At 38.8% G+C, this 12,978-nt stretch overlaps 1 protein-coding gene across 19 annotated transcripts in view; it reads left to right on the top strand.

The window, feature by feature from the left end:
* The window catches only part of ANO4 (anoctamin 4), a 419,392-nt gene that overhangs the window by 177,234 nt on the left and 229,180 nt on the right, over positions 1-12,978 (top strand). The gene's annotated exons all lie outside the window — the stretch shown is intronic.

The raw sequence follows: 12,978 nt of genomic DNA on the forward strand, positions 1-12,978 counted from the left end.
GTATCCTATTTATTCTTTGGGGAAAGATATATATGCAGACATTTTCTGTATACTTGAAAGCTGAGAGTAGACCTTAAGCATTCTCATCACAAAAAACAGTTAACTACGTGAAGTGATGATGGATGTGTTGATTATGTTGATCTTGGTAGTCATTGCATAATGTATAGGTATGTCAAATAATTACACTGTACACTTGGGAGAAAAGTTATGACCAACCTAGACAGCATATTAAAAAGCAGAGACATTACTTTGCCAACAAAGGTCCGTCTAGTCAAGGCTATGGTTTTTCCAGTAATCATGTATGGATGTGAGAGTTGGACTATAAAGAATGCTGGGCGCTGAAGAATTGATGCTTTTGAACTGTGGTGTTGGAGAAGACTCTTGAGAGTCCCTTGGACTGAAAGGAGATCCTACCAGTCAGGAAATCAGTCCTGAATATTCATTGGAAGGACTGATGTTGAAGCTGAAACTCCAATACTTTGGCCACCTGATGTGAAGAGTGGACTCATTTGTAAGACCCTGATGCTGGGAAAGATTGAAGGCAGGAGGAGAAGGGGATGACAGAGGATGAGGTAGTTGGATGGCATCACTGACTCAATGGACATGAGTTTGAGTAAACTCAAGGAGTTGGTGATGGACAGGGAGGCCTGACGTGCTACAGTCCATGGGGTTGCAAAGAGTCGGATATGGCTGAGCGACTGAACTGAACTAAACACTTTAAATATATATAATTATTTGTCAATTACTTCTCAACAAAATTCCAGGGAAAATGTAGGCAGAGACCATTTTCTGTTTTTCTGATATTTCTAGCATCATGCAAAATAGTAGGGACACAATCCCTTCCTTCCCTCCTCCTTTTTCTTTTATTCTTCTACAGAAATTTATGGGATGCTTTCTAAGTGCCAGACACACTCGGGATACATCAGTGAAGAACACAGTCCAGGTGGGACATTTAAATGTATAGGCAATTACAAAAATAGGATAAAGGTTATAATAGAGTTTTGCTGGAGCACAAAAGGAGGAGAGTGTATATCTGCTTAGCTGTTGGGGAGGGCCCTCCAGAATGGTATTGGCTGAGCTACCTCCAGAAAGAAGAGCATGGCTTGTTCTAGTGGAACTGGATTGAAGGGCCAGGGGCACTCAAGGTAGAAAGGACAGCATACATGTTTATGGAATTACTACATGGTACAATAAACAGTGTGGGTATAGCTTAGTATGGAAGCAGGAGTGGGTAATGGGGGAAAGGATGAGGACAGAGACTGAGAAATAAGATGACTCTAGGAAGTTGTTAAGAATCAGATCCTGAAGAATGTCACAAAATAGGAAAAATTGAATGATGTGTGTGCTTTTCTGGAAGACTGAAATTCTTCAGATTCTCTCTTAGTAGTAATAGTGATCGTAGTAGCATTGGCTAATTATTGGGCTTTTCTTAGAGACAAGCACCGTTTTAGGCACATGACTCATTTAATCTTCATGATAACTCTTAAGAAGTCTTTATCCCCATTTGACAGATGAGAAAAAGAGAGGCATAAAGGTGCATCATGCGAGATCACAGAGCTAGTCTAGACTTTATCCCTGAGGCTCTGGATCAGGAAGTTTGTTCTTAATCACTATACTATACTGTGGAAAATAAATTCTATTATTACAAGTCTGAAGTCAATTTTTAAAAGAAAAAAAATCACACATATCATTGAATTCTCATTTCATATATTAATACAAAGAGCAGCTTTGAATCACTGTTTCCAGACTTCAAAAAAATTTTTAATGCCTTGACCATGTTTCTCCCTAATGATGTGATATTTCTGTGAGGTGAGTAGATTCAGGTCACTGCCAATAGATCTTCACCACCACTGCCCTCATACAGGATCTCAGTGAAACATGTCAGTGTGTTTAGTGCAACTTCCAAATAGGCCTTCGTGCTGTAAGAATATCTAGTCTGTCTAAGCTGTGAAGACAGTTATGTGACCATTTGCCCTGAAATTTCCCTTCTTTTCATCCCTATAGTCATGCACACATCCACTCAGTGTACCCTTGACGGGGTCAGCTATTGTGGATAAGTGTGCCTTTCCATCAGAGTCCATTTGCAGAATACACCTCAAGAATTGATTGGCTCTGCTTATCAAATTCTCCACTATTTAATAAACAAGTTGATCATAATATAAAATGATTTTCATTTAGGTTTTTGTCATGAAACTGTGGCAGTCTGTTGTGATGGAAGAATTTCAGACCAGAATATCTGATCTTAGTTTTTGTTCTGCTGCTAAGATTGTTCTGTGGTCTTGGGTCAGTTGTTGAGCTGTTCTGGACCTTGGTTTCCTCATCTGGAATTTGAGGATTTTGGACTAGGTCCACAGACTTTTCCCATCTCTAACATTGTGTGCATGTGCAGTTTTGCAATCCAATACAATTTTATAAAAAGAAAAGCAGTTGTCATGGCAACTGCTATTTAATACACAACCCTGTTTCTTTTGCTTTCAACTTACTGAGGTGTAATGAACGAAATAGTAATTTAAAGTGTACTACATGATGATTTTATATATGTATATATACAGATTATGAAAGGATTCCTATCATCAAGTTAATCACTAACTCACAGATTCAAATTTGTTTTTTTGTTTTTTTCTTGATGAGAACACTTAAGTTCTACTTTCCTAGTAAATTTTAACTCTATAGCACAGTATTATCAATTATACTCACCATGTTTTATATTACAGCCTCAGACCTTATTCATCTTAGAACTGAAAATTTGTACCCTTTTACCAGCCTCACCATATTTTCCCCAGCCCTCAAGCTCCAGGCAACCACAAATCTACTCTGCTTCTATGAATTTGGTTATTTTTAGATTATACATATGAGTGAGATCATATGTATTTGCCTTACTGTCTGATTTATTTCACTTAGCATAATTCCCTTGAGGTTTGTATATTTAATCCATATAGCAGGATTTCCTTTTTTTTTAGCTAAATGATACTCCATTGTGTGTGTGTGTGTGTGTGTGTGTGTGTGTGTGTGTGTGTGTATATATATATATATATATATATACTGCATTTTCTTTATCCATTCATCCATCAGTGACGTTGTTTAGGTTGTTTCCATGTCTCGGCTATTGTAAGTCATGCTGCAGTGAAAATAGGGGTGCACCAGATATCTCTTTGAGAAAATGATTTTGTTTCCTTTGGGAATGTACCCAGAAATGGGGTTGCTGGATCATATATTAGTTCTATTTTTAATTTCCTGAGAAACCTCTATGTTGCTTTCCATAGTAGCTGTGCCAATTTACATTCCCACCAACAGCGTACAGGAGTCTTTTCTTCTACATCCTCACCAGCATTTGTTATCTCTTGTTTATTTGATATTAGATATCCTAACGGGCATGAGATAATATCTCATTGTGGTTTTGATTTGCATTTCCCCGATGATGAGTGAGGTTGAGTATCTTTTTATGGACTTTTTAGCCATTTGTTTGTTTTCTTAGGAGAAATGTCTATTCAGGTCCTTTGCTCAATTTTTAATTGGGTTACTGCCTGTTTTTTTTGCTATTGCACTGTTCTTGTTGCGTGAGTTCTTATATACTCCATAACCAAAAAAAAAAAAAGAGAGAAAATATAAGCCTCTGCACAGCATAGCAGAGTCTCTGAGATATCCATCATCTGTATACCTGAAAGTTAATGGACTGGACTCCAGAGGAGGCAGCAGATTGAGGGAAGTGCTGGTAGAGCTAGTGGTGCCAGAGGTAGTGACAGCAGAGCAGGTGATTGGCAGTGAGCCCATGCAACCTCTCTAGCAGATGAGGTGGAGGGTGAGGTGATGAATGTGTGTCTGCCTAGCCATGCACATTGCAGCTGGAGGGACCAGCTGCTCTCTCTAAAGAGAGACTGCAGTGACCGGGGGTGGGGTAGGGAAAGTGGAGGGCAGTAGGCAGACAAGAAAGAACCAAAGGAAAGCATCTTCTGCTGTTTGCTCTGGGAGATAAGATAACTGCCCATGGACCTCTGGGGTTCCCCCACCTGAGGAGCACCTTACCAGATTGTGGGCACACCCAAAGTCTCAAGTACTAAGTACACCCCTCTCCTGCTCTGCCAGCACCTCTTGCTTTGTTAATGCATTCTTTCCTTGCGTGCTCAGTCACTCAGTTGTGTCCAGCTCTGCGACTCCAAGAACTGTAGCCCTCCAGGCTCCTCTGTCCGTGGGATTTTTCAGGCAAGGATACTGGAGTGGGTTGCAGTTTCCTGTTCTTTCTTTACCTTAGTGGTAAGGAAAGCGAAACTTGTGCTATAGTGCTACCCTCTAAAAAATAACATGAAGGCACCTAACCACCAGCCTGTTGAACTGTTAGAACCAAAGTAAACAAAACCTTATCTAAGTAAGGAATGTGTCTGCTACTTCAAATGCAGCAGCAGGGGCACTTCTCCTTAAACACCATGAAAAATCACGGTAATGTGATGTCACAAAAAGGAAATGACAATTTTTTGGCAACTGAAACAAAAAATGTAGAATATTGTGATATAACTGACAAGGAATTTAAAATAGCTGTTATGAAGAAATTCAGTGAGCTATAGGAAAACTCAGAAAAGCGCTACAAATGGTTTCAGGGATAAAATTAGTAAACAGAAGTACTTTACCAAAGACACTGAAATTCTGAAAAAGAACCATACAAATTCTGGAGCTGAAGAACTCAAATGAGATGGAGAATGCTTTAGAATGCATTGGAAATATAGCAGATCATAATTGAAGAGAGAATTAGAAGCTCCATGATGGAAATATAGCAATGATTCAGATAGAAGAGAGAAAACTAAGACTTAAAAGTGAAGAAAACTCTGTAAGAACTAACTCCAGTAGAAAAGCCAACGTAAGTATAACGAGTATCCCAGAAGAAGAGGGAAAATGGGGCAGAGTTTATTTATAGAAATAATACCCGAGAACTTCCCAAACCTAGAAAAGAAACTCTATCTAGAAGTCCATAAAGCTAATAGAACACCTTATTATGTATCTCCAAGATACATTGTATTAAAACTGTCAGAAGTCAAGGTAAAGGATTTTAAAGGTAGACATGAATAAAAGACAGTAACCCCACAAAGGAACTCTCCATTAAGCTGCCAGCAGAAGTTCTACCTGGAGAAGGAAATGGCAACCTACTCCAGAGTTCTTGCTTGAGAAATTTCATGGACAGAGGAGCCTGACAGACTACAGTATATGGGGTCGCAAAAGAGTTGGACATGACTTAATGACCAAACAACAAAAACAACAGAAACTCTACAGGCCAGGGGAGAGTGAAATAACATGTTCAAAATATTTAAATATAGAAACTACCAGCCAAGGACACTCTATCCAGCAAAATTATCCTTCAAATATGAAGGAGACATAAATCTTTCCTCAGACAAACAGAAGCTGAGGGATTTTCCAACATTAGAACTGCTTTACAAGAAATGTTGAACAGAGCTCTTCAAGCTGAAATAAAAACATGAAATCACCCAAAGCTCTAATTAAGATGATAAACAGAATTAGAACACTAACTCTTTTGTAAGAATAATATATTAAGCTTAAAAAATAATAGTGACTACTACTACTTAGTAATGAAATTACAGAATCAAAAATATAAAAAGGGAATATAAAAGGATGGAACCCTTATAGAAGATAAATTGTCATCATCAGAAAAAGGACTATTTTATCGATAAGACATTTTATGTAAACCTCATGGTACCCCCAAAGCAGAAGTCTAAAGACACAAAATGTTAAAAAAGGTGAGGAGGGAGAGAATCACCATAGAAAACCACCAACTTATAAAGGTACCCAGAAACAGAAGGAAAAAGAAACAATAGAGAGACAGACAGAAGGCAAAAGATAAAATGGCAGTAGTAAATCCTTGCATACAATCACACTAAGTGTAAATGGATTGGACTAAACAAAAAGCACCAGAATGGCTGGATAGATTAATAAAAGAAAGACCCAACAATATTCTGCCTATAGGAAACTCATTTTAGAAACACACATAAGCTAAAAGTAAAATGTTGGAAGATAACATTCCAAGCAAACAGAAATGGAAAGAAGCCAGCATAGCCGGACCTCTATCGGACAAAATAGACTTCAAGCCAAAAAGGGTTACAAGACAAAGGGGTTTTGGGAGTCTCTGCCTTGTGTGGGAGCCTTAAAAGTTGGGGTACTAGGTGTGTGGTCCAAACCCTTCACTCTTCAGGGAGTAACTGAGAGTTGAGGGTTCCCTGCTGATTGTATGGTGCTCTGCCAAGGTATGGGATTTACAGTGTGAATGTGTCTCAGTCTTTCCCACCTGTTTTGATGTGATATTTTCTCTTTATCCCAATGTATAGGAGTCACTCAGCTAGTTTCTGGATCCCTCTTAGAGGGACTTGCTCCCTGTGAAGCTGTGCATTCAGTGACTCTGTTGGAGGAAGGAAATTCAGGAGTCTTCAGTGTTGCCACCTTAGTCCCCCTTCTCTGTTTCTTTTTTTTAATTAATTTAGTTTTTTATTGAAGGATAATTGCTTTACAGAATTTTATTGTTTTCTGTCAAACCTCAACATGAATCAGCCATAAGTATACATATATCCCCTCCCTTTTGAACTTCCCTCCCATTTCCTTCCCCATTCCACCCCTGTAGGTTGATACAGAGCCCCTGTTTGAGTTTCCTGAGTCATACAGCAAATTCCCATTGGCTATCTATTTTACATATGGTAATGTAAGTTTCCATGTTACTCTTTCGATACATCTTACCCTCTCCTCTCCTCTCCCCTCCCCATGTCCATAAGTCTATTCTCTATGTCTATTTCTCCATTGCTGCTCTGTAAATAAATTCTTCAGTACCATTTTTATAGATTCTGTATATATACATTAGAATATGATATTTATCTTTCTCTTTCTGACTTACTTCACTCTGTATAATAGGTTCTAGGTTCATCCACCTCATTAGAACTGACTCACATGTGTTCCTTTTTATGGCTGAGTAATATTCTATTGTGTATATGTACCACAACTTCTTTATCCATTCATCTGTTAATGGATATCTAGGTTGCTTCCATGTTCTAGCTGTTGTAAATAGTGCTGCAAGCAATGGGATACATGTGTCTTTCTCAATCCTGGTTTCCTCAGGGTATATGCCTAGAAGTGAGATTGCTGGGTCATATGGTGGTTTTATTCCTAGTTTTTTAAGGAATCTCCATATCATCTTCCATAGTGGCGGTATCAATTTACATTCCCATCAACAGTGCAAGAGCATTCCCTTTTCTCCACACCCTCTCCAGCATTTATTGTTTGTAGACTTTTTGATGATGGTCATTCTGACTGGTGTGAGGTGATCGCTCATTGTGGTTTTGATTTTCATTTCTCTAATAATGAGTGATGTTGAGCATCTTTTCATGTGTGTGTTAGCCATCTGTATGTCTTCTTTGGAGAAATGTCTGTTTAGGTCTTTTTCCCACTTTTTCATTGGGTTATTTGTTTTTCTGGTATTGAGTTGTATGAGCTGCTTATATATTTTGGAAATTAATCCTTTGTCAGTTGTTTCCTTTGCTATTATTTTCTCCCATTCTGAGGGTTGTCTTTTCATCTTATAGTTTTCTTTGCTGTGCAAAAGCTTTTAAGTTTAATCAGGTCCCATTTGTTTACTTTTGTTTTTATTTCCATTACTTTGTCAACAAAGGTCCGTCTAGTCAAGGCTATGGTTTTTCCAGTAGTCATGTATGGATGTGAGAGTTGGACTATAGAGAAAGTTGAGCGCCCAAGAATTGATGCTTTTGAACTGTGGTGCTGGAGAAGAATCTTGAGAGTCCCTTGGACTGCAAGGAGATCCAACCAGTCCATCCTAAAGGAGATCAGTCCTGGGTGTTCATTGGAAGGACTGATGTTGAAGCTGAAACTCCAGTAGTTCGGCCACCTCATGCGAAGAGCTGACTCATTTGAAAAGATCCTGATGCTGGGGAAGATTGAGAGCAGGAAGAGAAGGGGATGACAGAGGATAAGATAGTTGGATGGCATCACCGACTCAATGGACATGGGTTTAGGTAGACTCCGGCAGTTGGTGATGGACAGGGAGGCCTGGCATGCTGCGGTTCATGGGATCGCAAAGAATCAGACATGACTGAGCAACTCAACTGACTGACTCTAGGAGGTGGGTCATAGAGGATCTTGCTTTGATTTATGTCATTGAGTGTTCTGCCTGTGTTTTCCTCTAAGAGTTATAGGATTAAAACTCTTCAAAAAATAGGCATAGAAGGAATCTACCTTAACATAGTAAAGGCCATATATGATAAGCCTACAGTAAACATTATTCTCAATGGTGAAAAAACTGAAAGCATTCCCCCTAAGATCAGCAACAAGGCAAAGGTGTCCACTTTCACCACTGTTATTCAACATAGTTCTGGAAGTCCTAGCTATAGCAATCAGAGAAGAAAAAGAAATAAAAGGAATCCAGGTTGGAAAAGAAGCAGTAAAGCTTTCATTGTTTGCAGATGACATGATACTGTATATAGAAAACCCTAAAGATAGTATCAGAAAATTACTAGAGTTAATCAGTGAACTTAGCGAAGTTGTAGGATACAAAATCAATACACAGAAATCACTTTCATTTCTATATACTAACAATGAAAGATCAGAAAGAGAAATTAAGGAATCATCCCATTCACCATTGCAACAAAAATAATTAAATATCTAGGAATAAACTTTCCGAAGGCGACAAAAGAACTGTACACAGAAAATTATAAGACGACATAAACAGATGGAGAGATATTCCATGTTCCTGGGTAGGAAGAATCAATATTGTGAAAATGACTATACTACCAAATGCAATCTACAGATTCAATGTGATCCCTATCAATGGCGTTTTTCAGAGAACTAGAACAAAAAATTTCACAATTCACATGGAAACACAAAAGACCCCAAATAGCTAAACCAGTCTTGAGAAAGAAGAATGAAGCTGGAGGAATCAACCTTCCTGACTTCAGATTATACTGCAAAGCTACAGTCATCAAGATATTATGGTACTGGCACAAAAACAGAAATATAAACCAATGGAACAAGATAGAAAACCCAAAAATAAACCCATGCACCTATGGGTACCTTATTTTTGACAAAGGAGGCAAGAATATACAATGGGGCAAAGACAGCCTCTTCAATAAATGGCGCTGGGGAAACTGGACAGCTACATGTAAAAGAATGAAATTAGAACACTTCCTAACACCATACACAAAGATAAACTCAAAATGGACTAAAGAACTAAATGTAAGGCCAGAACTATAAAATTCTTCCGTTTCTTAATCAGCCTGTTTTCCTTTGAAGAAATCAGCCTCTATTGTTATGTAGACCCAAAGGTCTCTTAATCCTCTTAGAAAGGTTCAATTCCCAGTTACATCATTCAGTGAATGAAACCAGTTACTTAACTTTCTTATGCCTAAGTTCCTTTATCCTTAAAATGGTATTGATAATAGTAACACATAATGTAGAACATTTATCATCAGGCAAGTTACATGGTGATGAAAATATTAATAATGTACTACTAGTACTGAAAATAATAAAAATAGTTAGCATTTATTGAGTGTATACTCTGTCAGGCAGTGCTATATGTATTAACTCAAATAATCCTCAAAACAGCCCAAGGGTAGATGTTACTATTATCCCCCAAATGGGTCATGTCAAAATTCTCACAACTAGAAAGGGGTAGAACCAGAATACAGGCCAACTTAGGTAGGCAGACTATAGAGCCTATACTCTGAACCACTAATCGCATTCTCAATAGTAAGATTGTTAACATATTGCTGTAAATAATCAATACTTTTTAATGGAATTCACTATGTGCCCAGAACTGCTGTATTCTATGAGGTAGATAGTAATGTTATCCCCATTTTATATAAAGAAACTGAGGCCTCTAGAAGCTAATTAAGAACACAGCTGGTAGTGGCATAGGCAGGATTTGAACCCAAGCAGTCTGCATCCTAAATCTGTGTTCTTTGCCACAGTGCCTCAGTGTGAGCCGTTATTACCATTGCACCCAGTTAGGTCCAGTTTCCATGAATAACACAATACAATTATTATTAAATATTATTTAATAATTATTTTATTTAATAATAACAATTTAATATTATTTAATAATGTAGTTGTTATATACTAGATGTAATATTGTGGATAGATGTAACATGGTATCTATCTACTAGAGCATATCAGGCTTTTTGTGGTCTATTGGAATTGTGTTTATGCTCTTCCTGTTGTTACGTATAATCCTCCAAAACATGTTCCCAACTTCCACATTAGTTTGGAAAAATGCCAAGCAGCTGTAGGAGTTATTTTGCCATGCCTCACCAAATAAAACAGAAAGGAAGTGCAAAAGTCTATGAACTTTCAAGCTGTTAAGGTTTGAAATCTCAAGTAGATTACTGTCTATAAAACATTTAAGAGATAGTTTGTGTCAGTAAGTCACAATACCTGAGCAATGTTTTCCAAATATCTCAGTGGTGTTGATCTAAGACAGGGGTGGGCAAACTTCTGTAAAGAGCCAGATAGTAAATATTTTCCGCTTTGAGAGCTAGACAGTCTTTGTCACAACTGCTCAACTCTGTTGTTGTAGTACAAAAACAGTCATAGGTGATGTGTAAACAAATCTGTGGCTGAGTTCCAATAAAACTTTCTTTACAAAAACTGGCAATTGGCCAGATTTGGCCCATGGGCCATAGTTTGCTGATCCTTAATCTAAGAGAGACATCAGAGGATGAGATGGCTGGATGGCATCACCAATGCAATGGGCATGAACTTGGGCAAACTTCAGGAAATGGTGAGGGACCGGGAGGCCTGGCATGCTCTAGTCCATGGGGTCGCAAAGAATTGGACACAACTGGGTTGGAGAAGACTCTTGAGAGTCCCTTGGACTGCAAGGAGATCCAATCAATCCATCCTAAAGGAAATCGATCCTGGGTGTTCATTGGAAGGACTGATGTTGAAGCTGAAATTCCAATACTTTGGCCACCTCATGCGAAGGGTTGACTCATTGGAAAAGACCCTAATGCTGGGTAGGATTGGGGGCGGGAGGAGAAGGGGACGACAGAGGATGAGATGGTTGGATGGCATCACCGACTCAATGGACATGGGTTTGGGTAGACTCCGGGAGTTGGTGATGGACAGAGAGGCCTGGCGTGCTGCAATTCATGGGGTCGCAAAGAGTCGGACACGACTGAGCGACTGAACTGAACTGAACTGGGTGACCGAAAAACAATCTAACAGAAAGTTTGCGTACTACAGCAGGTATTTAATGCCAGTGAATTTGGAGATCAGCAGCCACTAGGAGACATATACTTAAAAACAATGTTAGTGCTGTGTTTATTTCCCCCTTCCTTATTTTCTGTGAGACCTGACCTTGCTGTCATCCCACATTTACTGAATAAGGTACTTATAAACCATGGTTAGCTAAGGCTTACGATATTCACATTGCTATGAAAATGTACATACCTGATTCCAGTCACTTGATTGATTAATATACTGAGGCTTGGCTTTAGGGACAGGCTTTCAAGGGCTTCCCTTGTAGCTCAGTTGGTAAAGAATCTGCCTTCAATGCAGGAGACCTGGTTTCAATCCCTGGGTCAGGAAGATCCCCTGGAGAAGGGAATGGCAACCCACTCCAGTATTCTTGCCTGGAGAATCCCATGGACAGAGGAGCCTGGCAGGCTACAGTCCATGGGGTCACAAGAGTTGGACACGACTTAGCGACTAAACCATCACCACCAACAATGATGACCAAACAAGTTTTGAAAGACCATACGGAATAAGAATATGTGAATATGCCTTGTTTTGAGCAAATCATTTTGCTAAATATTTTGGCAGAGGGGTAAATTATTTCAAATAAATATTTACTTAAGAAAAATGGTTAAAGGTTTTTTTTTTTTTTTTTTTTTTACAATAATTTAAAGCATTTCAAAAGGGCCTTAAAATACAGGGTTTTTTGGCCAGAGCTTTCATTAATTATTAACTCTATCAGAAGTGTATTTGTTAGCACCAAAATTAGTTGAGATCAACTTTATAATTCAGTCATATAAATAACCTTCATTATTCCTTTGAAATTATCATTAAATTCCATTTAAAAGTTACATTTCAAAGTCTTGTGTAATTTAATGCCATTTTTTTTTTTGCTGTTTTTTTGTTAACATTTGTTAAAGCATCTTTAGAAGCACATCATATGACGGAAAATCTAACTGCACCATTATTAACATAGAGCTGTAATCAGTAAATGATTAGTGGGCTGCATTCTCAAGTTAGCTTTGATAAATTCTTTGACCTCTTTGAATTAGCATTTGTTTCTTGGTCAGTTAAATTAAGTATTGATTAAGGAGATTCAGACAGGGCCAGCTTCCCCATCACCCTCCTTCCTTGGCCCCTCAGTGCCCTGCCCTGGATGTTGGGGAGCTTGTGCTGAGTAGGGGATTGCCCATTGTCTGTGGCCGTGGCCTGGGGTGGGCTGACTTGGGTGGGTCTTAGAATCATTATCAAGAATATTAATCAGATTGGGGAGAGATGGGAAGCTGAATTAGTGTTCTATTGCTGTGGTAATAATTACCATACGCTTTGGCTTAAAATTACACAAATTTATAATCTTAAAGTTCTGCAAGTCAGAGGTCAGACAGGTCTCATGTGGCTAGAATTGAATTGTTAGCAGAGCTGTGCTCCTTCTTGTGACTCTGGAGGAGAATCTGTGTCCTTGACTTTCCCACCTTCTAGAGCTGCCACATTCCATGGCCCCTTCAATGAGCCAGCGGCCTGCATCTCTGATTCTAGCCACAAAAGGTTCTCTGCTTGTAAGGACTCCTGTGATTAAATTGTGCCCTCCTGGACAACCCAGGATAATTTCTGCCAGAGTCCTCATTCATATCTGTGACGTCCCTTTTGCCACATGTAGTAAGGTATTCATGGGTTTTGGGAATTAAGACTTGGATGTTTTAGGGGAGCCATTATTCTGTCTGCCACAGGATTTGCATTCAGAGTATTGGA

The sequence above is a fragment of the Giraffa tippelskirchi genome, chromosome 4 (genome assembly GCF_054371585.1).
Source record: "Giraffa tippelskirchi isolate mGirTip1 chromosome 4, T2T-mGirTip1v1.2.pri, whole genome shotgun sequence".
Classification (NCBI taxonomy): Eukaryota; Metazoa; Chordata; class Mammalia; order Artiodactyla; family Giraffidae; genus Giraffa; species Giraffa tippelskirchi.